This window comes from Gouania willdenowi, chromosome 22 (assembly GCF_900634775.1).
Source record: "Gouania willdenowi chromosome 22, fGouWil2.1, whole genome shotgun sequence".
Classification (NCBI taxonomy): domain Eukaryota; kingdom Metazoa; phylum Chordata; class Actinopteri; order Blenniiformes; family Gobiesocidae; genus Gouania; species Gouania willdenowi.
Genome location: NC_041065.1, coordinates 6,144,727 through 6,166,161, shown reverse-complemented (window position 1 = coordinate 6,166,161; position 21,435 = coordinate 6,144,727). Strand labels below are relative to the sequence as shown.

The 21,435-nt window shown below is 41.9% G+C and overlaps 58 non-coding genes across 58 annotated transcripts; all 58 read left to right on the top strand.

The window, feature by feature from the left end:
• Window positions 1–200: 200 nt before the first annotated feature.
• Window positions 201–273, top strand: trnav-aac (transfer RNA valine (anticodon AAC)). The gene has a single exon. It is a non-coding gene; the product is annotated as a tRNA-Val (tRNA).
• Window positions 274–703: 430 nt separating this feature from the next.
• On the top strand, window positions 704–776 carry trnav-cac (transfer RNA valine (anticodon CAC)). Its single transcript has one exon. It is a non-coding gene; the product is annotated as a tRNA-Val (tRNA).
• A 115-nt stretch (window positions 777–891) lies between these two features.
• On the top strand, window positions 892–964 carry trnav-uac (transfer RNA valine (anticodon UAC)). The gene has a single exon. It is a non-coding gene; the product is annotated as a tRNA-Val (tRNA).
• A 405-nt stretch (window positions 965–1,369) lies between these two features.
• On the top strand, window positions 1,370–1,442 carry trnav-aac (transfer RNA valine (anticodon AAC)). Its single transcript has one exon. It is a non-coding gene; the product is annotated as a tRNA-Val (tRNA).
• A 430-nt stretch (window positions 1,443–1,872) lies between these two features.
• Window positions 1,873–1,945, top strand: trnav-cac (transfer RNA valine (anticodon CAC)). The gene has a single exon. It is a non-coding gene; the product is annotated as a tRNA-Val (tRNA).
• A 106-nt stretch (window positions 1,946–2,051) lies between these two features.
• Window positions 2,052–2,124, top strand: trnav-aac (transfer RNA valine (anticodon AAC)). The gene has a single exon. It is a non-coding gene; the product is annotated as a tRNA-Val (tRNA).
• A 215-nt stretch (window positions 2,125–2,339) lies between these two features.
• Window positions 2,340–2,412, top strand: trnav-aac (transfer RNA valine (anticodon AAC)). The gene has a single exon. It is a non-coding gene; the product is annotated as a tRNA-Val (tRNA).
• A 430-nt stretch (window positions 2,413–2,842) lies between these two features.
• On the top strand, window positions 2,843–2,915 carry trnav-cac (transfer RNA valine (anticodon CAC)). The gene has a single exon. It is a non-coding gene; the product is annotated as a tRNA-Val (tRNA).
• A 115-nt stretch (window positions 2,916–3,030) lies between these two features.
• trnav-uac (transfer RNA valine (anticodon UAC)) lies at window positions 3,031–3,103 on the top strand. The gene has a single exon. It is a non-coding gene; the product is annotated as a tRNA-Val (tRNA).
• A 217-nt stretch (window positions 3,104–3,320) lies between these two features.
• On the top strand, window positions 3,321–3,393 carry trnav-aac (transfer RNA valine (anticodon AAC)). The gene has a single exon. It is a non-coding gene; the product is annotated as a tRNA-Val (tRNA).
• Window positions 3,394–3,508: 115 nt separating this feature from the next.
• Window positions 3,509–3,581, top strand: trnav-aac (transfer RNA valine (anticodon AAC)). Its single transcript has one exon. It is a non-coding gene; the product is annotated as a tRNA-Val (tRNA).
• Window positions 3,582–3,687: 106 nt separating this feature from the next.
• trnav-aac (transfer RNA valine (anticodon AAC)) lies at window positions 3,688–3,760 on the top strand. The gene has a single exon. It is a non-coding gene; the product is annotated as a tRNA-Val (tRNA).
• An 888-nt stretch (window positions 3,761–4,648) lies between these two features.
• Window positions 4,649–4,721, top strand: trnav-aac (transfer RNA valine (anticodon AAC)). The gene has a single exon. It is a non-coding gene; the product is annotated as a tRNA-Val (tRNA).
• Window positions 4,722–5,151: 430 nt separating this feature from the next.
• On the top strand, window positions 5,152–5,224 carry trnav-cac (transfer RNA valine (anticodon CAC)). The gene has a single exon. It is a non-coding gene; the product is annotated as a tRNA-Val (tRNA).
• Window positions 5,225–5,339: 115 nt separating this feature from the next.
• On the top strand, window positions 5,340–5,412 carry trnav-uac (transfer RNA valine (anticodon UAC)). The gene has a single exon. It is a non-coding gene; the product is annotated as a tRNA-Val (tRNA).
• A 406-nt stretch (window positions 5,413–5,818) lies between these two features.
• trnav-aac (transfer RNA valine (anticodon AAC)) lies at window positions 5,819–5,891 on the top strand. Its single transcript has one exon. It is a non-coding gene; the product is annotated as a tRNA-Val (tRNA).
• Window positions 5,892–6,321: 430 nt separating this feature from the next.
• On the top strand, window positions 6,322–6,394 carry trnav-cac (transfer RNA valine (anticodon CAC)). The gene has a single exon. It is a non-coding gene; the product is annotated as a tRNA-Val (tRNA).
• A 384-nt stretch (window positions 6,395–6,778) lies between these two features.
• Window positions 6,779–6,851, top strand: trnav-aac (transfer RNA valine (anticodon AAC)). Its single transcript has one exon. It is a non-coding gene; the product is annotated as a tRNA-Val (tRNA).
• Window positions 6,852–6,966: 115 nt separating this feature from the next.
• Window positions 6,967–7,039, top strand: trnav-aac (transfer RNA valine (anticodon AAC)). The gene has a single exon. It is a non-coding gene; the product is annotated as a tRNA-Val (tRNA).
• A 413-nt stretch (window positions 7,040–7,452) lies between these two features.
• Window positions 7,453–7,525, top strand: trnav-cac (transfer RNA valine (anticodon CAC)). The gene has a single exon. It is a non-coding gene; the product is annotated as a tRNA-Val (tRNA).
• A 115-nt stretch (window positions 7,526–7,640) lies between these two features.
• Window positions 7,641–7,713, top strand: trnav-aac (transfer RNA valine (anticodon AAC)). Its single transcript has one exon. It is a non-coding gene; the product is annotated as a tRNA-Val (tRNA).
• A 450-nt stretch (window positions 7,714–8,163) lies between these two features.
• Window positions 8,164–8,236, top strand: trnav-cac (transfer RNA valine (anticodon CAC)). Its single transcript has one exon. It is a non-coding gene; the product is annotated as a tRNA-Val (tRNA).
• A 115-nt stretch (window positions 8,237–8,351) lies between these two features.
• trnav-uac (transfer RNA valine (anticodon UAC)) lies at window positions 8,352–8,424 on the top strand. Its single transcript has one exon. It is a non-coding gene; the product is annotated as a tRNA-Val (tRNA).
• A 406-nt stretch (window positions 8,425–8,830) lies between these two features.
• Window positions 8,831–8,903, top strand: trnav-aac (transfer RNA valine (anticodon AAC)). Its single transcript has one exon. It is a non-coding gene; the product is annotated as a tRNA-Val (tRNA).
• A 430-nt stretch (window positions 8,904–9,333) lies between these two features.
• trnav-cac (transfer RNA valine (anticodon CAC)) lies at window positions 9,334–9,406 on the top strand. The gene has a single exon. It is a non-coding gene; the product is annotated as a tRNA-Val (tRNA).
• Window positions 9,407–9,521: 115 nt separating this feature from the next.
• On the top strand, window positions 9,522–9,594 carry trnav-uac (transfer RNA valine (anticodon UAC)). Its single transcript has one exon. It is a non-coding gene; the product is annotated as a tRNA-Val (tRNA).
• Window positions 9,595–9,999: 405 nt separating this feature from the next.
• Window positions 10,000–10,072, top strand: trnav-cac (transfer RNA valine (anticodon CAC)). The gene has a single exon. It is a non-coding gene; the product is annotated as a tRNA-Val (tRNA).
• Window positions 10,073–10,187: 115 nt separating this feature from the next.
• trnav-uac (transfer RNA valine (anticodon UAC)) lies at window positions 10,188–10,260 on the top strand. Its single transcript has one exon. It is a non-coding gene; the product is annotated as a tRNA-Val (tRNA).
• Window positions 10,261–10,666: 406 nt separating this feature from the next.
• Window positions 10,667–10,739, top strand: trnav-aac (transfer RNA valine (anticodon AAC)). Its single transcript has one exon. It is a non-coding gene; the product is annotated as a tRNA-Val (tRNA).
• A 430-nt stretch (window positions 10,740–11,169) lies between these two features.
• On the top strand, window positions 11,170–11,242 carry trnav-cac (transfer RNA valine (anticodon CAC)). Its single transcript has one exon. It is a non-coding gene; the product is annotated as a tRNA-Val (tRNA).
• A 115-nt stretch (window positions 11,243–11,357) lies between these two features.
• On the top strand, window positions 11,358–11,430 carry trnav-uac (transfer RNA valine (anticodon UAC)). The gene has a single exon. It is a non-coding gene; the product is annotated as a tRNA-Val (tRNA).
• Window positions 11,431–11,836: 406 nt separating this feature from the next.
• trnav-aac (transfer RNA valine (anticodon AAC)) lies at window positions 11,837–11,909 on the top strand. Its single transcript has one exon. It is a non-coding gene; the product is annotated as a tRNA-Val (tRNA).
• A 430-nt stretch (window positions 11,910–12,339) lies between these two features.
• Window positions 12,340–12,412, top strand: trnav-cac (transfer RNA valine (anticodon CAC)). Its single transcript has one exon. It is a non-coding gene; the product is annotated as a tRNA-Val (tRNA).
• A 94-nt stretch (window positions 12,413–12,506) lies between these two features.
• On the top strand, window positions 12,507–12,579 carry trnav-aac (transfer RNA valine (anticodon AAC)). The gene has a single exon. It is a non-coding gene; the product is annotated as a tRNA-Val (tRNA).
• Window positions 12,580–13,029: 450 nt separating this feature from the next.
• trnav-cac (transfer RNA valine (anticodon CAC)) lies at window positions 13,030–13,102 on the top strand. The gene has a single exon. It is a non-coding gene; the product is annotated as a tRNA-Val (tRNA).
• Window positions 13,103–13,217: 115 nt separating this feature from the next.
• On the top strand, window positions 13,218–13,290 carry trnav-uac (transfer RNA valine (anticodon UAC)). The gene has a single exon. It is a non-coding gene; the product is annotated as a tRNA-Val (tRNA).
• Window positions 13,291–13,696: 406 nt separating this feature from the next.
• Window positions 13,697–13,769, top strand: trnav-aac (transfer RNA valine (anticodon AAC)). Its single transcript has one exon. It is a non-coding gene; the product is annotated as a tRNA-Val (tRNA).
• Window positions 13,770–14,199: 430 nt separating this feature from the next.
• On the top strand, window positions 14,200–14,272 carry trnav-cac (transfer RNA valine (anticodon CAC)). Its single transcript has one exon. It is a non-coding gene; the product is annotated as a tRNA-Val (tRNA).
• A 115-nt stretch (window positions 14,273–14,387) lies between these two features.
• Window positions 14,388–14,460, top strand: trnav-uac (transfer RNA valine (anticodon UAC)). Its single transcript has one exon. It is a non-coding gene; the product is annotated as a tRNA-Val (tRNA).
• A 406-nt stretch (window positions 14,461–14,866) lies between these two features.
• Window positions 14,867–14,939, top strand: trnav-aac (transfer RNA valine (anticodon AAC)). Its single transcript has one exon. It is a non-coding gene; the product is annotated as a tRNA-Val (tRNA).
• A 429-nt stretch (window positions 14,940–15,368) lies between these two features.
• trnav-cac (transfer RNA valine (anticodon CAC)) lies at window positions 15,369–15,441 on the top strand. Its single transcript has one exon. It is a non-coding gene; the product is annotated as a tRNA-Val (tRNA).
• Window positions 15,442–15,535: 94 nt separating this feature from the next.
• On the top strand, window positions 15,536–15,608 carry trnav-cac (transfer RNA valine (anticodon CAC)). Its single transcript has one exon. It is a non-coding gene; the product is annotated as a tRNA-Val (tRNA).
• Window positions 15,609–16,014: 406 nt separating this feature from the next.
• Window positions 16,015–16,087, top strand: trnav-aac (transfer RNA valine (anticodon AAC)). Its single transcript has one exon. It is a non-coding gene; the product is annotated as a tRNA-Val (tRNA).
• A 115-nt stretch (window positions 16,088–16,202) lies between these two features.
• Window positions 16,203–16,275, top strand: trnav-aac (transfer RNA valine (anticodon AAC)). The gene has a single exon. It is a non-coding gene; the product is annotated as a tRNA-Val (tRNA).
• A 413-nt stretch (window positions 16,276–16,688) lies between these two features.
• trnav-cac (transfer RNA valine (anticodon CAC)) lies at window positions 16,689–16,761 on the top strand. The gene has a single exon. It is a non-coding gene; the product is annotated as a tRNA-Val (tRNA).
• A 115-nt stretch (window positions 16,762–16,876) lies between these two features.
• Window positions 16,877–16,949, top strand: trnav-aac (transfer RNA valine (anticodon AAC)). Its single transcript has one exon. It is a non-coding gene; the product is annotated as a tRNA-Val (tRNA).
• A 450-nt stretch (window positions 16,950–17,399) lies between these two features.
• Window positions 17,400–17,472, top strand: trnav-cac (transfer RNA valine (anticodon CAC)). Its single transcript has one exon. It is a non-coding gene; the product is annotated as a tRNA-Val (tRNA).
• Window positions 17,473–17,587: 115 nt separating this feature from the next.
• On the top strand, window positions 17,588–17,660 carry trnav-uac (transfer RNA valine (anticodon UAC)). Its single transcript has one exon. It is a non-coding gene; the product is annotated as a tRNA-Val (tRNA).
• Window positions 17,661–17,877: 217 nt separating this feature from the next.
• Window positions 17,878–17,950, top strand: trnaa-agc (transfer RNA alanine (anticodon AGC)). The gene has a single exon. It is a non-coding gene; the product is annotated as a tRNA-Ala (tRNA).
• Window positions 17,951–18,065: 115 nt separating this feature from the next.
• Window positions 18,066–18,138, top strand: trnav-aac (transfer RNA valine (anticodon AAC)). The gene has a single exon. It is a non-coding gene; the product is annotated as a tRNA-Val (tRNA).
• A 430-nt stretch (window positions 18,139–18,568) lies between these two features.
• trnav-cac (transfer RNA valine (anticodon CAC)) lies at window positions 18,569–18,641 on the top strand. Its single transcript has one exon. It is a non-coding gene; the product is annotated as a tRNA-Val (tRNA).
• A 115-nt stretch (window positions 18,642–18,756) lies between these two features.
• Window positions 18,757–18,829, top strand: trnav-uac (transfer RNA valine (anticodon UAC)). The gene has a single exon. It is a non-coding gene; the product is annotated as a tRNA-Val (tRNA).
• A 405-nt stretch (window positions 18,830–19,234) lies between these two features.
• trnag-ccc (transfer RNA glycine (anticodon CCC)) lies at window positions 19,235–19,307 on the top strand. Its single transcript has one exon. It is a non-coding gene; the product is annotated as a tRNA-Gly (tRNA).
• Window positions 19,308–19,422: 115 nt separating this feature from the next.
• trnav-uac (transfer RNA valine (anticodon UAC)) lies at window positions 19,423–19,495 on the top strand. Its single transcript has one exon. It is a non-coding gene; the product is annotated as a tRNA-Val (tRNA).
• A 406-nt stretch (window positions 19,496–19,901) lies between these two features.
• On the top strand, window positions 19,902–19,974 carry trnav-aac (transfer RNA valine (anticodon AAC)). Its single transcript has one exon. It is a non-coding gene; the product is annotated as a tRNA-Val (tRNA).
• Window positions 19,975–20,404: 430 nt separating this feature from the next.
• On the top strand, window positions 20,405–20,477 carry trnav-cac (transfer RNA valine (anticodon CAC)). Its single transcript has one exon. It is a non-coding gene; the product is annotated as a tRNA-Val (tRNA).
• A 115-nt stretch (window positions 20,478–20,592) lies between these two features.
• Window positions 20,593–20,665, top strand: trnav-uac (transfer RNA valine (anticodon UAC)). The gene has a single exon. It is a non-coding gene; the product is annotated as a tRNA-Val (tRNA).
• A 406-nt stretch (window positions 20,666–21,071) lies between these two features.
• On the top strand, window positions 21,072–21,144 carry trnav-aac (transfer RNA valine (anticodon AAC)). Its single transcript has one exon. It is a non-coding gene; the product is annotated as a tRNA-Val (tRNA).
• The last annotated feature ends 291 nt before the right edge of the window (window positions 21,145–21,435 follow it).

Below are 21,435 nucleotides of genomic sequence, written 5' to 3'. Positions count from 1 at the left end.
CTGATTCGTTTTCCCCGTTACCTTCTAAAATGATATCATGTCTGCTTATAACATAGAACGTCCTTGTTTCAATCCCCAGTGGAATCACTTTACCATAATAGACGTGATGTGGAACCGTCAGTGCTACTTTTAACTTAATTTAAGGCATTGCTGGCTCCTGTACACCATAGTATTGGAATTATGACTTTCTGGCCTCTGTTGATTCCATGATGTAGTGGTTATCACATCTGCTTAACACGTAGAAGGTCCAGGGTTCAACCCCCTGTGGAATCACTTTAGCACATATTAGATGTGATGTTGAACCGTCAGTGCTACTTTTTACTTAATTTAAGACATTGCCTATACACCATAGTATTGGATTTTTGACTTTTTGACTGCTTAACACGTAGAAGGTCCTTGTTTCAATCCCCAGTGGAATCAGATGATCTATTTTGAGTTACTTAAATATTTCTGGGTAAAATGTTGACACCTGAGGCCACGCCCTGGCCAAACCATGTAATCAGACCTCATCAGACCCTAAATAATTTCAAAGAAAGCTACCCAAATGACATTAGTTTAAGCAGAACCAATGTGGTACATTTTTAAAAGGCTAAACATAAAGCCATCTTTCCTTTGGAAGGTCACTGCCGATTCTAACTTGATTTCGGTACGTCGTAACTGCAGGAAACCATTGTGTGGGATTTCCTATTTGACTAATGAAGAGGATTCCATGGTGTAGCGGTTATCACGTCTGCTTCACATGCAGAAGGTCCAGGGTTCGACCCCCTGGGGAATCACTTAACCATGTGCTTGACGTGATGTGGAGTTGTCAGTGCTGCTTTTAGCTTAATTTAAGGCATTGCTGGCTCCTGTTCACCATACTATTGGATTTATGACTTTCTCACCTGCGTTGATTCCATGATGTAGTGGTTATCATATCTGCTTTACATGTAGAAGGTCCTGGGTTCGATCCCCAGTGGAATCACTTAAAGCCACTTCTCTGATTCGTTTTCCCCGGTACCTTCTAAAATGATATCATGTCTGCTTTTCACATAGAAGGTCCTTGTTTCAATCCCCAGTGGAATCACTTTACCATGTACTCGACGTGATGTGGAGAAGTCAGTGCTACTGTTAACTTAATTTAAGGCATTGCTAGCTCCTGTACACCATAGTATTGGATTTCTGACTTTCTCACCTATGTTGATTCCATGATGTAGAGGTGATCATATCTGCCTAATACACAGAAGGTCCTGGGTTCAATCCCCAGTGGAATAATTTTAGCACATATTAGATGTGATGTGGAACCGTCAGTGCTACTTTTAACTTAATTTAAGGCATTGCTGGCTCCTGTACACCATAGTATTGGAATTATGACTTACTGGCCTCCGTTGATTCCATGATGTAGTGGTTATCATATCTGCTTAACACGCAGAAGGTCCAGGGTTCGACCCCCTGTGGAATCACTTTAGCACATATTATATGTGATGTTGAACCGTCAGTGCTACTTTTTACTCAATTTCAGACATTGCCTGTACACCATAGTATTGGATTTTTGACTTTTTGACTGCTTAACACGAAGAAGGTCCTTGTTTCAATCCCCAGTGGAATCACATGATCTATTTTGAGTTACTTAAATATTTCTGGGTAAAATGTTGACACCTGAGGCCACGCCCTGGCCAAACCATGTAATCAGACCTAATCAGACCCTAAATAATTTCAAAGAAAGCTACCCAAATGACATTAGTTTAAGCAGAACCAATGTGGTACAGTTTTAAAAGGCTAAACATAAAGCCATCTTTCCTTTGGAAGGTCACTGCCGATTCTAACTTGATTTCGGTACGTCGTAACTGCAGAAAACCATTGTGTGGGATTTCCTATTTGACTGATGAAGTGGATTCCATGGTGTAGCGGTTATCACGTCTGCTTCACACGCAGAAGGTCCAGGGTTCGACCCCCTGTGGAATCACTTTACCATGTGCTTGACGTGATGTGGAGCTGCTTTTAACTTAATTTAAGGCATTGCTGGATCCTGTACACCATAGTATTGGATTTATGACTTTCTCACCTGCGTTGATTCCATGATGTAGTGGTTATCATATCTGCTTAACACGCAGAAGGTCCTGGGTTCGATCCCCAGTGGAATCACTTAAAGCCACTTCTCTGATTCGTTTTCCCCGGTACCTTCTAAAATGATAACATGTCTGCTTATAACATAGAAGGTCCTTGTTTCAATCCCCAGTGGAATCACTTTACCATAATAGACGTGATGTGGAACCGTCAGTGCTACTTTTAACTTAATTTAAGGCATTGCTGGCTCCTGTACACCATAGTATTGGAATTATGACTTTCTGGCCTCTGTTGATTCCATGATGTAGTGGTTATCATATCTGCTTAACACGCAGAAGGTCCAGGGTTCAACCCCCTGTGGAATCACTTTAGCACATATTAGATGTGATGTTGAACCGTCAGTGCTACTTTTTACTTAATTTAAGACATTGCCTATACACCATAGTATTGGATTTTTGACTTTTTGACTGCTTAACACGTAGAAGGTCCTTGTTTCAATCCCCAGTGGAATCAGATGATCTATTTTGAGTTACTTAAATATTTCTGGGTAAAATGTTGACACCTGAGGCCACGCCCTGGCCAAACCATGTAATCAGACCTCATCAGACCCTAAATAATTTCAAAGAAAGCTACCCAAATGACATTAGTTTAAGCAGAACCAATGTGGTACATTTTTAAAAGGCTAAACATAAAGCCATCTTTCCTTTGGAAGGTCACTGCCGATTCTAACTTGATTTCGGTACGTCGTAACTGCAGGAAACCATTGTGTGGGATTTCCTATTTGACTAATGAAGAGGATTCCATGGTGTAGCGGTTATCACGTCTGCTTCACATGCAGAAGGTCCAGGGTTCGACCCCCTGGGGAATCACTTAACCATGTGCTTGACGTGATGTGGAGTTGTCAGTGCTGCTTTTAGCTTAATTTAAGGCATTGCTGGCTCCTGTTCACCATACTATTGGATTTATGACTTTCTCACCTGCGTTGATTCCATGATGTAGAGGTTATCATATCTGCTTTACATGTAGAAGGTCCTGGGTTCGATCCCCAGTGGAATCACTTAAAGCCACTTCTCTGATTCGTTTTCCCCGGTACCTTCTAAAATGATATCATGTCTGCTTTTTACATAGAAGGTCCTTGTTTCAATCCCCAGTGGAATCACTTTACCATGTTCTCGACGTGATGTGGAGAAGTCAGTGCTACTTTTAACTTAATTTAAGGCATTGCTAGCTCCTGTACACCATAGTATTGGATTTCTGACTTTCTCACCTGTGTTGATTCCGTGATGTAGAGGTGATCATATCTGCTTAACACACAGAAGGTCCTGGGTTCAATCCCCAGTGGAATCACTTTAGCACATATCAGACGTGATGTGGAACCGTCAGTGCTACTTTTAACTTAATTTAAGGCATTGCTAGCTCCTGTACACCATAGTATTGGATTTATGACTTTCTGGCATCCGTTGGTTCCATGATGTAGTGGTTATCATATCTGCTTAACACGCAGAAGGTCCTGGGTTCAATCCCCAGTGGAGTCACTTTAGCACATATGAGACGTGATGTGGAACCGTCAGTGCTACTTTTAACTTAATTTAAGGCATTGCTGGCTCCTGTACACCATAGTATTGGAATTATGACTTTCTGGATTCCATGATGTAGTGGTTATCATATCTGCTTAACACGCAGAAGGTCCAGGGGTCGACCCCCTGTGGAATCACTTTAGCACATATTAGATGTGATGTTGAACCGTCAGTGCTACTTTTTACTTAATTTAAGACATTGCCTGTACACCATAGTATTGGATTCTTGACTTTTTGACTGCTTAACACGTAGAAGGTCCTTGTTTTAATCCCCAGTGGAATCAGATGATCTATTTTGAGTTACTTAAATATTTCTGGGTAAAATGTTGACAACTGAGGCCACGCCCTGGCCAAACCATGTAATCAGACCCTAAATAATTTCAAAGAAAGCTACCCAAATGACATTAGTTTAAGCATAACCAATGTGGGACAGTTTTAAAAGGCTAAACATAAAGCCATCTTTCCTTTGGAAGGTCACTGCCAATTCTAACTTGATTTCGGTACGTCGTAACTGCAGAAAACCATTGTGTGGGATTTCCTATTTGATTAACGAAGAGAATGCCATGGTGTAGCGGTTGTCACGTCTGCTTCACACGTAGAAGGTCCAGGGTTCGACCACCTGTGGAATCACTTTACCATGTGCTCGATGTGATGTGGAGCTGTGAGTGCTGCTTTTAACTTAATTTAAGGCATTATCCTGTACACCATAGTATTGGATTTATGACTTTCTCACCTGCATGGATTCCATGATGTAGTGGTTGTCATATCTGCTTCACACGCAGAAGGTCCTGCATTCGATCCCCAGTGGAATCACTTAAAGCCACGTCTCTGATTCATTTTCCCCGGTACCATCTAAAATGATATCATGTCTGCTTATCACATAGAAGGTCCTTGTTTCAATCCCCAGTGGGATCACTTTACCATAATAGACGATGTGGAACCGTCAGTGCTACTTTTAACTAAATTTAGGCATTGCTGGCTCCTGTACACCATAGTATTGGATTTATGACTTTCTGGCCTCCGCTGATTCCATGGTGTAGTGGTTATCATATCTGCTTAACACGCAGAAGGTCCAGGGTTTGACCCCCTGTGGAATCACTTTAGCACATATTAGATGTGATGTTGAACCGTCAGTGCTACTTTTTACTTAATTTCAGACATTGCCTGTTCACCATAGTATTGGATTTTTGACTTTTTGACTGCTTAACACGTAGAAGGTCCTTGTTTCAATCCCCAGTGGAATCAGATGATCTATTTTTAGTTACTTAAATATTTCTGGGTAAAATGTTAACACCTGAGGCCACGCCCTGGCCAAACCATGTAATCAGACCTAATCAGACCCTAAATAATTTCAAAGAAAGCTACCCAAATGACATTAGTTTAAGCAGAACCAATGTGGTACAGTTTTAAAAGGCTAAACATAAAGCCATCTTTCCTTTGGAAGGTCACTGCCAATTCTAACTTGATTTCGGTACGTCGTAACTGCAGGAAACCATTGTGTGGGATTTCCTATTTGAGTAATGAAGAGGATTCCATGGTGTAGCGGTTATCACGTCTGCTTCACACGCAGAAGGTCCAGGGTTCGACCCCCTGTGGAATCACTTTACCATGTGCTCGATGTGATGTGGAGCTGTCAGTGCTGCTTTTAACTTAATTTAAGGCATTGTTGGCTCCTGTACACCATAGTATTGGATTTATGACTTTCTCACCTGCGTTGATTCCATGATGTAGTGGTTATCATATCTGCTTTACAAGCAGAAGGTCCTGGGTTCGATCCCCAGTGGAATCACTTAAAGCCACTAATCTGATTCGTTTTCCCTGGTACCTTCTAAAATGATGTCATGTCTGCTTATCACATAGAAGGTCCTTGTTTCAATCCCCAGTGGAATCACTTTACCATGTACTCGACGTGATGTGGAGAAGTCAGTGCTATTTTTAACTTAATTTAAGGCATTGCTGGCTCCTGTACACCATAGTATTGGATTTATGACTTTCTGGCCTCCGTTGATTCCATGATGTAGTGGTCATCTTATCTGGTTAGCACGCAGAAGGTCCTGGGTTCAATCCCCCAGTGGAGGCACTTTAGCACATAAGAGACGTGATGTGGAACAGTCAGTGCGACTTTTTACTTAATTTAAGGCATTGCTGGCTCCTGTACACCATAGTATTGGATTTATGACTTTCTGGCCTCTGTTGATTCCATGATGTAGTGGTTATCATATCTGCTTAACACGCAGAAGGTCCAGGGTTCGACCCCCTGTGGAATCACTTTAGCACATATTATATGTGATGTTGAGCCGTCAGTGCTACTTTTTACTTAATTTCCGACATTGCCTGTACACCATAGTATTGGATTTTTGACTTTTTGACTGCTTAACACGAAGAAGGTCCTTGTTTCAATCCCCAGTGGAATCACATGATCTATTTTGAGTTACTTAAATATTTCTGGGTAAAATGTTAACACCTGAGGCCACGCCCTGGCCAAACCATGTAATCAGACCTAATCAGACCCTAAATAATTTCAAAGAAAGCTACCCAAATGACATTAGTTTAAGCAGAACCAATGTGGTACAGTTTTAAAAGGCTAAACATAAAGCCATCTTTCCTTTGGAAGGTCACTGCCGATTCTAACTTGATTTCGGTACGTCGTAACTGCAGGAAACCATTGTGTGGGATTTCCTATTTGAGTAATGAAGAGGATTCCATGGTGTAGCGGTTATCATGTCTGCTTCACACGCAGAAGGTCCAGGGTTCGACCCCCTGTGGAATCACTTTACCATGTGCTCGACGTGATGTGGAGCTGTTTAAGGCATTGCTGGATCCTGTACACCATAGTATTGGATTTATGACTTTCTCACCTGCATTGATTCCATGATGTAGTGGTTGTCATATCTGCTTCACACGCAGAAGGTTCCGCGTTTGATCCCCAGTGGAATCACTTAAAGCCACTTCTCTGATTCGTTTTCCCCGGTACCTTCTAAAATGATATCATGTCTGCTTATCACATAGAAGGTCCTTGTTTCAATCCCCAGTGGAATCACTTTACCATGTACTCGACGTGATGTGGAGAAGTCAGTGCTATTTTTAACTTAATTTAAGGCATTGCTGGCTCCTGTACACCATAGTATTGGATTTATGACTTTCTGGCCTCCGTTGATTCCATGATGTAGTGGTTATCATATCTGCTTAACACGCAGAAGGTCCTGGGTTCAATCCCCAGTGGAGTCACTTTAGCACATATGAGACGTGATGTGGAACTGTCAGTGCTACATTTAACTTAATTTAAGGCATTGCTGGCTCCTGTACACTATAGTATTGGAATTATGACTTTCTGGCCTCCGTTGATTCCATGATGTAGTGGTTATCATATCTGCTTAACACGCAGAAGGTCCAGGGTTCGACCCCCTGTGGAATCACTTTAGCACATATTAGATGTGATGTTGAACCGTCAGTGCTACTTTTTACTTAATTTAAGACATTGCCCATAGTATTGGATTTTTGACTTTTTGACTGCGTAACACGTAGAAGGTCCTTGTTTCAATCCCCAGTGGAATCAGATGATCTGTTTTGAGTTACTTAAATATTTCTGGGTAAAATGTTGACACCTGAGGCCACGCCCTGGCCAAACCATGTAATCAGACCCTAAATAATTTCAAAGAAAGCTACCCAAATGACATTAGTTTAAGCAGAACCAATGTGGTACAGTTTTAAAAGGCTAAACATAAAGCCATCTTTCCTTTGGAAGGTCACTGCCAATTCTAACTTGATTTCGGTACGTCATAACTGCAGAAAACCATTGTGTGGGATTTCCTATTTGACTAATGAAGAGGACTCCATGGTGTAGCGGTTATCACGTCTGCTTCACACGTAGAAGGTCCAGGGTTCGACCCCCTGTGGAATTGCTTTACCATGTGCTCGACGTGATGTGGAGCTGTCAGTGCTGCTTTTAACTTAATTTAAGGCATTGCTGGATCCTGTACACCATAGTATTGGATTTATGACTTTCTCACCTGCGTTGGTTCCATGATGTAGTGGTTATCATATCTGCTTAACACGCAGAAGGTCCAGGGTTCGACCCCCTGTGGAATCATTTTAGCACATATTATATGTGATGTTGAACCGTCAGTGCTACTTTTTACTTAATTTCAGACATTGCCTGTACACCATAGTATTGGATTTTTGACTTTTTGACTGCTTAACACGAAGAAGGTCCTTGTTTCAATCCCTTGTGGAATCACTTTACCATGTACTCGACGTGATGTGGAAAAGTCAGTGCTACTTTTAACTTAATTTAAGGCATTCCTAGCTCCTGTACACCATAGTATTGGATTTCTGACTTTCTCACCTGTGTTGATTCCATGATGTAGAGGTGATCATATCTGCTTAATACACAGAAGGTCCTGGGTTCAATCCCCAGTGGAATCATTTTAGCACATATTAGATGTGATGTGGAACCGTCAATGCTACTTTTAACTTAATTTAAGGCATTGCTGGCTCCTGTACACCATAGTATTGGATTTATGACTTTCTGGCCTCTGTTGATTCCATGGTGTAGCGGTTATCACGTCTGCTTCACACGCAGAAGGTCTAGGATTCGACCCCCTGTGGAATCACTTTACCATGTGCTCGATGTGATGTGGAGCTGTCAGTGCTGCTTTTAACTTAATTTAAGGCATTGTTGGCTCCTGTACACCATAGTATTGGATTTATGACTTTCTCACCTGCGTTGATTCCATGATGTAGTGGTTATCATATCTGCTTTACACGCAGAAGGTCCTGGGTTCGATCCCCAGTGGAATCACTTAAAGCCACTAATCTGATTCGTTTTCCCTGGTACCTTCTAAAATGATATCATGTCTGCTTATCACATAGAAGGTCCTTGTTTCAATCCCCAGTGGAATCACTTTACCATGTACTCGACGTGATGTGGAGAAGTCAGTGCTATTTTTAACTTAATTTAAGGCATTGCTGGCTCCTGTACACCATAGTATTGGATTTATGACTTTCTGGCCTCCGTTGATTCCATGATGTAGTGGTCATCATATCTGGTTAGCACGCAGAAGGTCCTGGGTTCAATCCCCCAGTGGAGGCACTTTAGCACATAAGAGACGTGATGTGGAACAGTCAGTGCGACTTTTTACTTAATTTAAGGCATTGCTGGCTCCTGTACACCATAGTATTGGATTTATGACTTTCTGGCCTCTGTTGATTCCATGATGTAGTGGTTATCATATCTGCTTAACACGCAGAAGGTCCAGGGTTCGACCCCCTGTGGAATCACTTTAGCACATATTATATGTGATGTTGAGCCGTCAGTGCTACTTTTTACTTAATTTCAGACATTGCCTGTACACCATAGTATTGGATTTTTGACTTTTTGACTGCTTAACACGAAGAAGGTCCTTGTTTCAATCCCCAGTGGAATCACATGATCTATTTTGAGTTACTTAAATATTTCTGGGTAAAATGTTAACACCTGAGGCCACGCCCTGGCCAAACCATGTAATCAGACCTAATCAGACCCTAAATAATTTCAAAGAAAGCTACCCAAATGACATTAGTTTAAGCAGAACCAATGTGGTACAGTTTTAAAAGGCTAAACATAAAGCCATCTTTCCTTTGGAAGGTCACTGCCGATTCTAACTTGATTTCGGTACGTCGTAACTGCAGGAAACCATTGTGTGGGATTTCCTATTTGAGTAATGAAGAGGATTCCATGGTGTAGCGGTTATCACGTCTGCTTCACACGCAGAAGGTCCAGCGTTCGACCCCCTGTGGAATCACTTCACCATGTGCTCGATGTGATGTGGAGCTGTCAGTGCTGCTTTTAACTTAATTTAAGGCATTGTTGGCTCCTGTACACCATAGTATTGGATTTATGACTTTCTCACCTGCGTTGATTCCATGATGTAGTGGTTATCATATCTGCTTTACACGCAGAAGGTCCTGGGTTTGATCCCCAGTGGAATCACTTAAAGCCACTAATCTGATTGGTTTTCCCTGGTACCTTCTAAAATGATATCATGTCTGCTTATCACATAGAAGGTCCTTGTGTCAATCCCCAGTGGAATCACTTTACCATGTACTCGACGTGATGTGGAGAAGTCAGTGCTATATTTAACTTAATTTAAGGCATTCCTAGCTCCTGTACACCATAGTATTGGATTTCTGACTTTCTCACCTGTGTTGATTCCATGATGTAGAGGTGATCATATCTGCTTAATACACAGAAGGTCCTGGGTTCAATCCCCAGTGGAATCATTTTAGCACATATTAGATGTGATGTGGAACCGTCAGTGCTACTTTTAACTTAATTTAAGGCATTGCTGGCTCCTGTACACCATAGTATTGGATTTATGACTTTCTGGCCTCTGTTGATTCCATGGTGTAGCGGTTATCACGTCTGCTTCACACGCAGAAGGTCTAGGATTCGACCCCCTGTGGAATCACTTTACCATGTGCTCGATGTGATGTGGAGCTGTCAGTGCTGCTTTTAACTTAATTTAAGGCATTGTTGGCTCCTGTACACCATAGTATTGGATTTATGACTTTCTCACCTGCGTTGATTCCATGATGTAGTGGTTATCATATCTGCTTTACACGCAGAAGGTCCTGGGTTCGATCCCCAGTGGAATCACTTAAAGCCACTAATCTGATTCGTTTTCCCTGGTACCTTCTAAAATGATATCATGTCTGCTTATCACATAGAAGGTCCTTGTTTCAATCCCCAGTGGAATCACTTTACCATGTACTCGACGTGATGTGGAGAAGTCAGTGCTATTTTTAACTTAATTTAAGGCATTGCTGGCTCCTGTACACCATAGTATTGGATTTATGACTTTCTGGCCTCTGTTGATTCCATGATGTAGTGGTCATCATATCTGGTTAGCACGCAGAAGGTCCTGGGTTCAATCCCCCAGTGGAGGCACTTTAGCACATAAGAGACGTGATGTGGAACAGTCAGTGCGACTTTTTACTTAATTTAAGGCATTGCTGGCTCCTGTACACCATAGTATTGGATTTATGACTTTCTGGCCTCTGTTGATTCCATGATGTAGTGGTTATCATATCTGCTTAACACGCAGAAGGTCCAGGGTTCGACCCCCTGTGGAATCACTTTAGCACATATTATATGTGATGTTGAGCCGTCAGTGCTACTTTTTACTTAATTTCAGACATTGCCTGTACACCATAGTATTGGATTTTTGACTTTTTGACTGCTTAACACGAAGAAGGTCCTTGTTTCAATCCCCAGTGGAATCACATGATCTATTTTGAGTTACTTAAATATTTCTGGGTAAAATGTTAACACCTGAGGCCACGCCCTGGCCAAACCATGTAATCAGACCTAATCAGACCCTAAATAATTTCAAAGAAAGCTACCCAAATGACATTAGTTTAAGCAGAACCAATGTGGTACAGTTTTAAAAGGCTAAACATAAAGCCATCTTTCCTTTGGAAGGTCACTGACGATTCTAACTTGATTTTGGTACGTCGTAACTGCAGGAAACCATTGTGTGGGATTTCCTATTTGAGTAATGAAGAGGATTACATGGTGTAGCGGTTATCACGTCTGCTTCACACGCAGAAGGTCCAGCGTTCGACCCCCTGTGGAATCACTTCACCATGTGCTCGATGTGATGTGGAGCTGTCAGTGCTGCTTTTAACTTAATTTAAGGCATTGTTGGCTCCTGTACACCATAGTATTGGATTTATGACTTTCTCACCTGCGTTGATTCCATGATGTAGTGGTTATCATATCTGCTTTACACGCAGAAGGTCCTGGGTTTGATCCCCAGTGGAATCACTTAAAGCCACTAATCTGATTGGTTTTCCCTGGTACCTTCTAAAATGATATCATGTCTGCTTATCACATAGAAGGTCCTTGTTTCAATCCCCAGTGGAATCACTTTACCATGTACTCGACGTGATGTGGAGAAGTCAGTGCTATATTTAACTTAATTTAAGGCATTGCTGGCTCCTGTACACCATAGTATTGGATTTATGACTTTCTGGCCTCTGTTGATTCCATGATGTAGTGGTCATCATATCTGGTTAGCACGCAGAAGGTCCTGGGTTCAATCCCCCAGTGGAGGCACTTTAGCACATAAGAGACGTGATGTGGAACAGTCAGTGTGACTTTTTACTTAATTTAAGGCATTGCTGGCTCCTGTACACCATAGTATTGGATTTATGACTTTCTGGCCTCTGTTGATTCCATGATGTAGTGGTTATCATATCTGCTTAACACGCAGAAGGTCCAGGGTTCGACCCCCTGTGGAATCACTTTAGCACATATTATATGTGATGTTGAGCCGTCAGTGCTACTTTTTACTTAATTTCCGACATTGCCTGTACACCATAGTATTGGATTTTTGACTTTTTGACTGCTTAACACGAAGAAGGTCCTTGTTTCAATCCCCAGTGGAATCACATGATCTATTTTGAGTTACTTAAATATTTCTGGGTAAAATGTTGACACCTGAGGCCACGCCCTGGCCAAACCATGTAATCAGACTTAATCAGACCCTAAATAATTTCAAAGAAAGCTACCCAAATGACATTAGTTTGAGCAGAACCAATGTGGTACAGTTTTAAAAGGCTAAACATAGAGCCATCTTTCCTTTGGAAGGTCACTGCCGATTCTAACTTGATTTCGGTACGTCGTAACTGCAGACAACCATTGTGTGGGATTTCCTATTTGACTAATGAAGCGGATTCCATGGTGTAGCGGTTATCACGTCTGCTTCACACGCAGAAGGTCCAGGGTTCGACCCCCTGTGGAATCACTTTACCATGTGCTCGACGTGATGTGGAGCTGTTTAAGGCATTGCTGGATCCTGTACACCATAGTATTGGATTTATGACTTTCTCACCTGCGTTGGTTCCATGATGTAGTGGTTGTCATATCTGCTTAACACGCAGAAGGTCCAGGGTTCGACCCCCTGTGGAATCATTTTAGCACATATTATATGTGATGTTGAACCGTCAGTGCTACTTTTTACTTAATTTCAGACATTGCCTGTACACCATAGTATTGGATTTTTGACTTTTTGACTGCTTAACACGAAGAAGGTCCTTGTTTCAATCCCTAGTGGAATCACTTTACCATGTACTCGACGTGATGTGGAAAAGTCAGTGCTACTTTTAACTTAATTTAAGGCATTCCTAGCTCCTGTACACCATAGTATTGGATTTCTGACTTTCTCACCTGTGTTGATTCCATGATGTAGAGGTGATCATATCTGCTTAATACACAGAAGGTCCTGGGTTCAATCCCCAGTGGAATCATTTTAGCACATATTAGATGTGATGTGGAACCGTCAGTGCTACTTTTAACTTAATTTAAGGCATTGCTGGCTCCTGTACACCATAGTATTGGATTTATGACTTTCTGGCCTCTGTTGATTCCATGGTGTAGCGGTTATCACGTCTGCTTCACACGCAGAAGGTCCAGGGTTCGACCCCCTTTGGAATCACTTTACCATGTGCTCGATGTGATGTGGAGCTGTCAGTGCTGCTTTTAACTTAATTTAAGGCATTGTTGGCTCCTGTACACCATAGTATTGGATTTATGACATTCTCACCTGCGTTGATTCCATGATGTAGTGGTTATCATATCTGCTTTACACGCAGAAGGTCCTGGGTTCGATCCCCAGTGGAATCACTTAAAGCCACTAATCTGATTCGTTTTCCCTGGTACCTTCTAAAATGATATCATGTCTGCTTATCACATAGAAGGTCCTTGTTTCAATCCCCAGTGGAATCACTTTACCATGTACTCGACGTGATGTGGAGAAGTCAGTGCTATTTTTAACTTAATTTAAGGCATTGCTGGCTCCTGTACACCATAGTATTGGATTTATGACTTTCTGGCCTCCGTTGATTCCATGATGTAGTGGTCATCATATCTGGTTAGCACGCAGAAGGTCCTGGGTTCAATCCCCCAGTGGAGGCACTTTAGCACATAAGAGACGTGATGTGGAACAGTCAGTGTGACTTTTTACTTAATTTAAGGCATTGCTGGCTCCTGTACACCATAGTATTGGATTTATGACTTTCTGGCCTCTGTTGATTCCATGATGTAGTGGTTATCATATCTGCTTAACACGCAGAAGGTCCAGGGTTCGACCCCCTGTGGAATCACTTTAGCACATATTATATGTGATGTTGAGCCGTCAGTGCTACTTTTTACTTAATTTCAGACATTGCCTGTACACCATAGTATTGGATTTTTGACTTTTTGACTGCTTAACACGAAGAAGGTCCTTGTTTCAATCCCCAGTGGAATCACATGATCTATTTTGAGTTACTTAAATATTTCTGGGTAAAATGTTAACACCTGAGGCCACGCCCTGGCCAAACCATGTAATCAGACCTAATCAGACCCTAAATAATTTCAAAGAAAGCTACCCAAATGACATTAGTTTAAGCAGAACCAATGTGGTACAGTTTTAAAAGGCTAAACATAAAGCCATCTTTCCTTTGGAAGGTCACTGCCGATTCTAACTTGATTTCGGTACGTCGTAACTGCAGGAAACCATTGTGTGGGATTTCCTATTTGAGTAATGAAGAGGATTCCATGGTGTAGCGGTTATCACGTCTGCTTCACACGCAGAAGGTCCAGGGTTCGACCCCCTGTGGAAGCACTTTACCATGTGCTCGATGTGATGTGGAGCTGTCAGTGCTGCTTTTAACTTAATTTAAGGCATTGTTGGCTCCTGTACACCATAGTATTGGATTTATGACTTTCTCACCTGCGTTGATTCCATGATGTAGTGGTTATCATATCTGCTTTACACGCAGAAGGTCCTGGGTTCGATCCCCAGTGGAATCACTTAAAGCCACTAATCTGATTGGTTTTCCCTGGTACCTTCTAAAATGATATCATGTCTGCTTATCACATAGAAGGTCCTTGTTTCAATCCCCAGTGGAATCACTTTACCATGTACTTGACGTGATGTGGAGAAGTCAGTGCTATATTTAACTTAATTTAAGGCATTGCTGGCTCCTGTACACCATAGTATTGGATTTATGACTTTCTGGCCTCTGTTGATTCCATGATGTAGTGGTCATCATATCTGGTTAGCACGCAGAAGGTCCTGGGTTCAATCCCCCAGTGGAGGCACTTTAGCACATAAGAGACGTGATGTGGAACAGTCAGTGCGACTTTTTACTTAATTTAAGGCATTGCTGGCTCCTGTACACCATAGTATTGGATTTATGACTTTCTGGCCTCTGTTGATTCCATGATGTAGTGGTTATCATATCTGCTTAACACGCAGAAGGTCCAGGGTTCGACCCCCTGTGGAATCACTTTAGCACATATTATATGTGATGTTGAGCCGTCAGTGCTACTTTTTACTTAATTTCCGACATTGCCTGTACACCATAGTATTGGATTTTTGACTTTTGACTGCTTAACACGAAGAAGGTCCTTGTTTCAATCCCCAGTGGAATCACATGATCTATTTTGAGTTACTTAAATATTTCTGGGTAAAATGTTAACACCTGAGGCCACGCCCTGGCCAAACCATGTAATCAGACCTAATCAGACCCTAAATAATTTCAAAGAAAGCTACCCAAATGACATTAGTTTAAGCAGAACCAATGTGGTACAGTTTTAAAAGGCTAAACATAAAGCCATCTTTCCTTTGGAAGGTCACTGCCGATTCTAACTTGATTTCGGTACGTCGTAACTGCAGGAAACCATTGTGTGGGATTTCCTATTTGAGTAATGAAGAGGATTCCATGGTGTAGCGGTTATCATGTCTGCTTCACACGCAGAAGGTCCAGGGTTCGACCCCCTGTGGAATCACTTTACCATGTGCTCGACGTGATGTGGAGCTGTTTAAGGCATTGCTGGATCCTGTACACCATAGTATTGGATTTATGACTTTCTCACCTGCATTGATTCCATGATGTAGTGGTTGTCATATCTGCTTCACACGCAGAAGGTCCCGGGTTTGATCCCCAGTGGAATCACTTAAAGCCACTTCTCTGATTCGTTTTCCCCGGTACCTTCTAAAATGATATCATGTCTGCTTATCACATAGAAGGTCCTTGTTTCAATCCCCAGTGGAATCACTTTACCATGTACTCGACGTGATGTGGAGAAGTCAGTGCTATTTTTAACTAAATTTAAGGCATTGCTGGCTCCTGTACACCATAGTATTGGATTTATGACTTTCTGGCCTCCGTTGATTCCATGATGTAGTGGTCATCATATCTGGTTAACACGCAGAAGGGCCTGGGTTCAATCCCCCAGTGGAGGCACTTTAGCACATAAGAGACGTGATGTGGAACAGTCAGTGCGCCTTTTTACTTAATTTAAGGCATTGCTGGCTCCTGTACACCATAGTATTGGATTTATGACTTTCTGGCCTCCGTTGATTCCATGATGTAGTGGTTATCATATCTGCTTAACACGCAGAAGGTCCTGGGTTCAATCCCCAGTGGAGTCACTTTAGCACATATGAGACGTGATGTGGAACTGTCAGTGCTACATTTAACTTAATTTAAGGCATTGCTGGCTCCTGTACACTATAGTATTGGAATTATGACTTTCTGGCCTCCGTTGATTCCATGATGTAGTGGTTATCATATCTGCTTAACACGCAGAAGGTCCAGGGTTCGACCCCCTGTGGAATCACTTTAGCACATATTAGATGTGATGTTGAACCGTCAGTGCTACTTTTTACTTAATTTAAGACATTGCCCATAGTATTGGATTTTTGACTTTTTGACTGCTTAACACGTAGAAGGTCCTTGTTTCAATCCCCAGTGGAATCAGATGATCTGTTTTGAGTTACTTAAATATTTCTGGGTAAAATGTTGACACCTGAGGCCACGCCCTGGCCAAACCATGTAATCAGACCCTAAATAATTTCAAAGAAAGCTACCCAAATGACATTAGTTTAAGCATAACCAATGTGGTACAGTTTTAAAAGGCTAAACATAAAGCCATCTTTCCTTTGGAAGGTCACTGCCAATTCTAACTTGATTTCGGTACGTCATAACTGCAGAAAACCATTGTGTGGGATTTCCTATTTGACTAATGAAGAGGACTCCATGGTGTAGCGGTTATCACGTCTGCTTCACACGTAGAAGGTCCAGGGTTCGACCCCCTGTGGAATTGCTTTAACATGTGCTCGACGTGATGTGGAGCTGTCAGTGCTGCTTTTAACTTAATTTAAGGCATTGCTGGATCCTGTACACCATAGTATTGGATTTATGACTTTCTCACCTGCGTTGGTTCCATGATGTAGTGGTTATCATATCTGCTTAACACGCAGAAGGTCCAGGGTTCGACCCCCTGTGGAATCATTTTAGCACATATTATATGTGATGTTGAACCGTCAGTGCTACTTTTTACTTAATTTCAGACATTGCCTGTACACCATAGTATTGGATTTTTGACTTTTTGACTGCTTAACACGAAGAAGGTCCTTGTTTCAATCCCTTGTGGAATCACTTTACCATGTACTCGACGTGATGTGGAAAAGTCAGTGCTACTTTTAACTTAATTTAAGGCATTCCTAGCTCCTGTACACCATAGTATTGGATTTCTGACTTTCTCACCTGTGTTGATTCCATGATGTAGAGGTGATCATATCTGCTTAATACACAGAAGGTCCTGGGTTCAATCCCCAGTGGAATCATTTTAGCACATATTAGATGTGATGTGGAACCGTCAGTGCTACTTTTAACTTAATTTAAGGCATTGCTGGCTCCTGTACACCATAGTATTGGATTTATGACTTTCTGGCCTCTGTTGATTCCATGGTGTAGCGGTTATCACGTCTGCTTCACACGCAGAAGGTCTAGGATTCGACCCCCTGTGGAATCACTTTACCATGTGCTCGATGTGATGTGGAGCTGTCAGTGCTGCTTTTAACTTAATTTAAGGCATTGTTGGCTCCTGTACACCATAGTATTGGATTTATGACTTTCTCACCTGCGTTGATTCCATGATGTAGTGGTTATCATATCTGCTTTACACGCAGAAGGTCCTGGGTTCGATCCCCAGTGGAATCACTTAAAGCCACTTCTCTGATTCGTTTTCCCTGGTACCTTCTAAAATGATATCATGTCTGCTTATCACATAGAAGGTCCTTGTTTCAATCCCCAGTGGAATCACTTTACCATGTACTCGACGTGATGTGGAGATGTCAGTGCTATTTTTAACTTAATTTAAGGCATTGCTGGCTCCTGTACACCATAGTATTGGATTTATGACTTTCTGGCCTCCGTTGATTCCATGATGTAGTGGTCATCATATCTGGTTAGCACGCAGAAGGTCCTGGGTTCAATCCCCAGTGGAATCACTTTAGCACATAAGAGACGTGATGTGGAACAGTCAGTGCGACTTTTTACTTAATTTAAGGCATTGCTGGCTCCTGTACACCATAGTATTGGATTTATGACTTTCTGGCCTCTGTTGATTCCATGATGTAGTGGTTATCATATCTGCTTAACACGCAGAAGGTCCAGGGTTCGACCCCCTGTGGAATCACTTTAGCACATATTATATGTGATGTTGAGCCGTCAGTGCTACTTTTTACTTAATTTCAGACATTGCCTGTACACCATAGTATTGGATTTTTGACTTTTTGACTGCTTAACACGAAGAAGGTCCTTGTTTCAATCCCCAGTGGAATCACATGATCTATTTTGAGTTACTTAAATATTTCTGGGTAAAATGTTAACACCTGAGGCCACGCCCTGGCCAAACCATGTAATCAGACCTAATCAGACCCTAAATAATTTCAAAGAAAGCTACCCAAATGACATTAGTTTAAGCAGAACCAATGTGGTACAGTTTTAAAAGGCTAAACATAAAGCCATCTTTCCTTTGGAAGGTCACTGCCGATTCTAACTTGATTTCGGTACGTCGTAACTGCAGGAAACCATTGTGTGGGATTTCCTATTTGAGTAATGAAGAGGATTCCATGGTGTAGCGGTTATCACGTCTGCTTCACACGCAGAAGGTCCAGCGTTCGACCCCCTGTGGAATCACTTCACCATGTGCTCGATGTGATGTGGAGCTGTCAGTGCTGCTTTTAACTTAATTTAAGGCATTGTTGGCTCCTGTACACCATAGTATTGGATTTATGACTTTCTCACCTGCGTTGATTCCATGATGTAGTGGTTATCATATCTGCTTTACACGCAGAAGGTCCTGGGTTTGATCCCCAGTGGAATCACTTAAAGCCACTAATCTGATTGGTTTTCCCTGGTACCTTCTAAAATGATATCATGTCTGCTTATCACATAGAAGGTCCTTGTGTCAATCCCCAGTGGAATCACTTTACCATGTACTCGACGTGATGTGGAGAAGTCAGTGCCATATTTAACTTAATTTAAGGCATTCCTAGCTCCTGTACACCATAGTATTGGATTTCTGACTTTCTCACCTGTGTTGATTCCATGATGTAGAGGTGATCATATCTGCTTAATACACAGAAGGTCCTGGGTTCAATCTCCAGTGGAATCATTTTAGCACATATTAGATGTGATGTGGAACCGTCAGTGCTACTTTTAACTTAATTTAAGGCATTGCTGGCTCCTGTACACCATAGTATTGGATTTATGACTTTCTGGCCTCTGTTGATTCCATGGTGTAGCGGTTATCACGTCTGCTTCCCACGCAGAAGGTCTAGGATTCGACCCCCTGTGGAATCACTTTACCATGTGCTCGATGTGATGTGGAGCTGTCAGTGCTGCTTTTAACTTAATTTAAGGCATTGTTGGCTCCTGTACACCATAGTATTGGATTTATGACTTTCTCACCTGCGTTGATTCCATGATGTAGTGGTTATCATATCTGCTTTACACGCAGAAGGTCCTGGGTTCGATCCCCAGTGGAATCACTTAAAGCCACTAATCTGATTCGTTTTCCCTGGTACCTTCTAAAATGATATCATGTCTGCTTATCACATAGAAGGTCCTTGTTTCAATCCCCAGTGGAATCACTTTACCATGTACTCGACGTGATGTGGAGCAGTCAGTGCTACTTTTAACTTAATTTAAGGCATTGCTGGCTCCTGTACACCATAGTATTGGATTTATGACTTTCTGGCCTCCGTTGATTCCATGATGTAGTGGTCATCATATCTGGTTAGCACGCAGAAGGTCCTGGGTTCAATCCCCCAGTGGAGGCACTTTAGCACATATGAGACGTGATGTGGAACAGTCAGTGCGACTTTTTACTTAATTTAAGGCATTGCTGGCTCCTGTACACCATAGTATTGGATTTATGACTTTCTGGCCTCTGTTGATTCCATGATGTAGTGGTTATCATATCTGCTTAACACGCAGAAGGTCCAGGGTTCGACCCCCTGTGGAATCACTTTAGCACATATTATATGTGATGTTGAGCCGTCAGTGCTACTTTTTACTTAATTTCCGACATTGCCTGTACACCATAGTATTGGATTTTTGACTTTTTGACTGCTTAACACGAAGAAGGTCCTTGTTTCAATCCCCAGTGGAATCACATGATCTATTTTGAGTTACTTAAATATTTCTGGGTAAAATGTTAACACCTGAGGCCACGCCCTGGCCAAACCATGTAATCAGACCTAATCAGACCCTAAATAATTTCAAAGAAAGCTACCCAAATGACATTAGTTTAAGCAGAACCAATGTGGTACAGTTTTAAAAGGCTAAACATAAAGCCATCTTTCCTTTGGAAGGTCACTGCCGATTCTAACTTGATTTCGGTACGTCGTAACTGCAGGAAACCATTGTGTGGGATTTCCTATTTGAGTAATGAAGAGGATTCCATGGTGTAGCGGTTATCACGTCTGCTTCACACGCAGAAGGTCCAGCGTTCGACCCCCTGTGGAATCACTTCACCATGTGCTCGATGTGATGTGGAGCTGTCAGTGCTGCTTTTAACTTAATTTAAGGCATTGTTGGCTCCTGTACACCATAGTATTGGATTTATGACTTTCTCACCTGCGTTGATTCCATGATGTAGTGGTTATCATATCTGCTTTACACGCAGAAGGTCCTGGGTTTGATCCCCAGTGGAATCACTTAAAGCCACTAATCTGATTGGTTTTCCCTGGTACCTTCTAAAATGATATCATGTCTGCTTATCACATAGAAGGTCCTTGTTTCAATCCCCAGTGGAATCACTTTACCATGTACTCGACGTGATGTGGAGAAGTCAGTGCTATATTTAACTTAATTTAAGGCATTGCTGGCTCCTGTACACCATAGTATTGGATTTATGACTTTCTGGCCTCTGTTGATTCCATGATGTAGTGGTCATCATATCTGGTTAGCACGCAGAAGGTCCTGGGTTCAATCCCCCAGTGGAGGCACTTTAGCACATAAGAGACGTGATGTGGAACAGTCAGTGTGACTTTTTACTTAATTTAAGGCATTGCTGGCTCCTGTACACCATAGTATTGGATTTATGACTTTCTGGCCTCTGTTGATTCCATGATGTAGTGGTTATCATATCTGCTTAACACGCAGAAGGTCCAGGGTTCGACCCCCTGTGGAATCACTTTAGCACATGTAATATGTGATGTTGAGCCGTCAGTGCTACTTTTTACTTAATTTCCGACATTGCCTGTACACCATAGTATTGGATTTTTGACTTTTTGACTGCTTAACACGAAGAAGGTCCTTGTTTCAATCCCCAGTGGAATCACATGATCTATTTTGAGTTACTTAAATATTTCTGGGTAAAATGTTGACACCTGAGGCCACGCCCTGGCCAAACCATGTAATCAGACTTAATCAGACCCTAAATAATTTCAAAGAAAGCTACCCAAATGACATTAGTTTGAGCAGA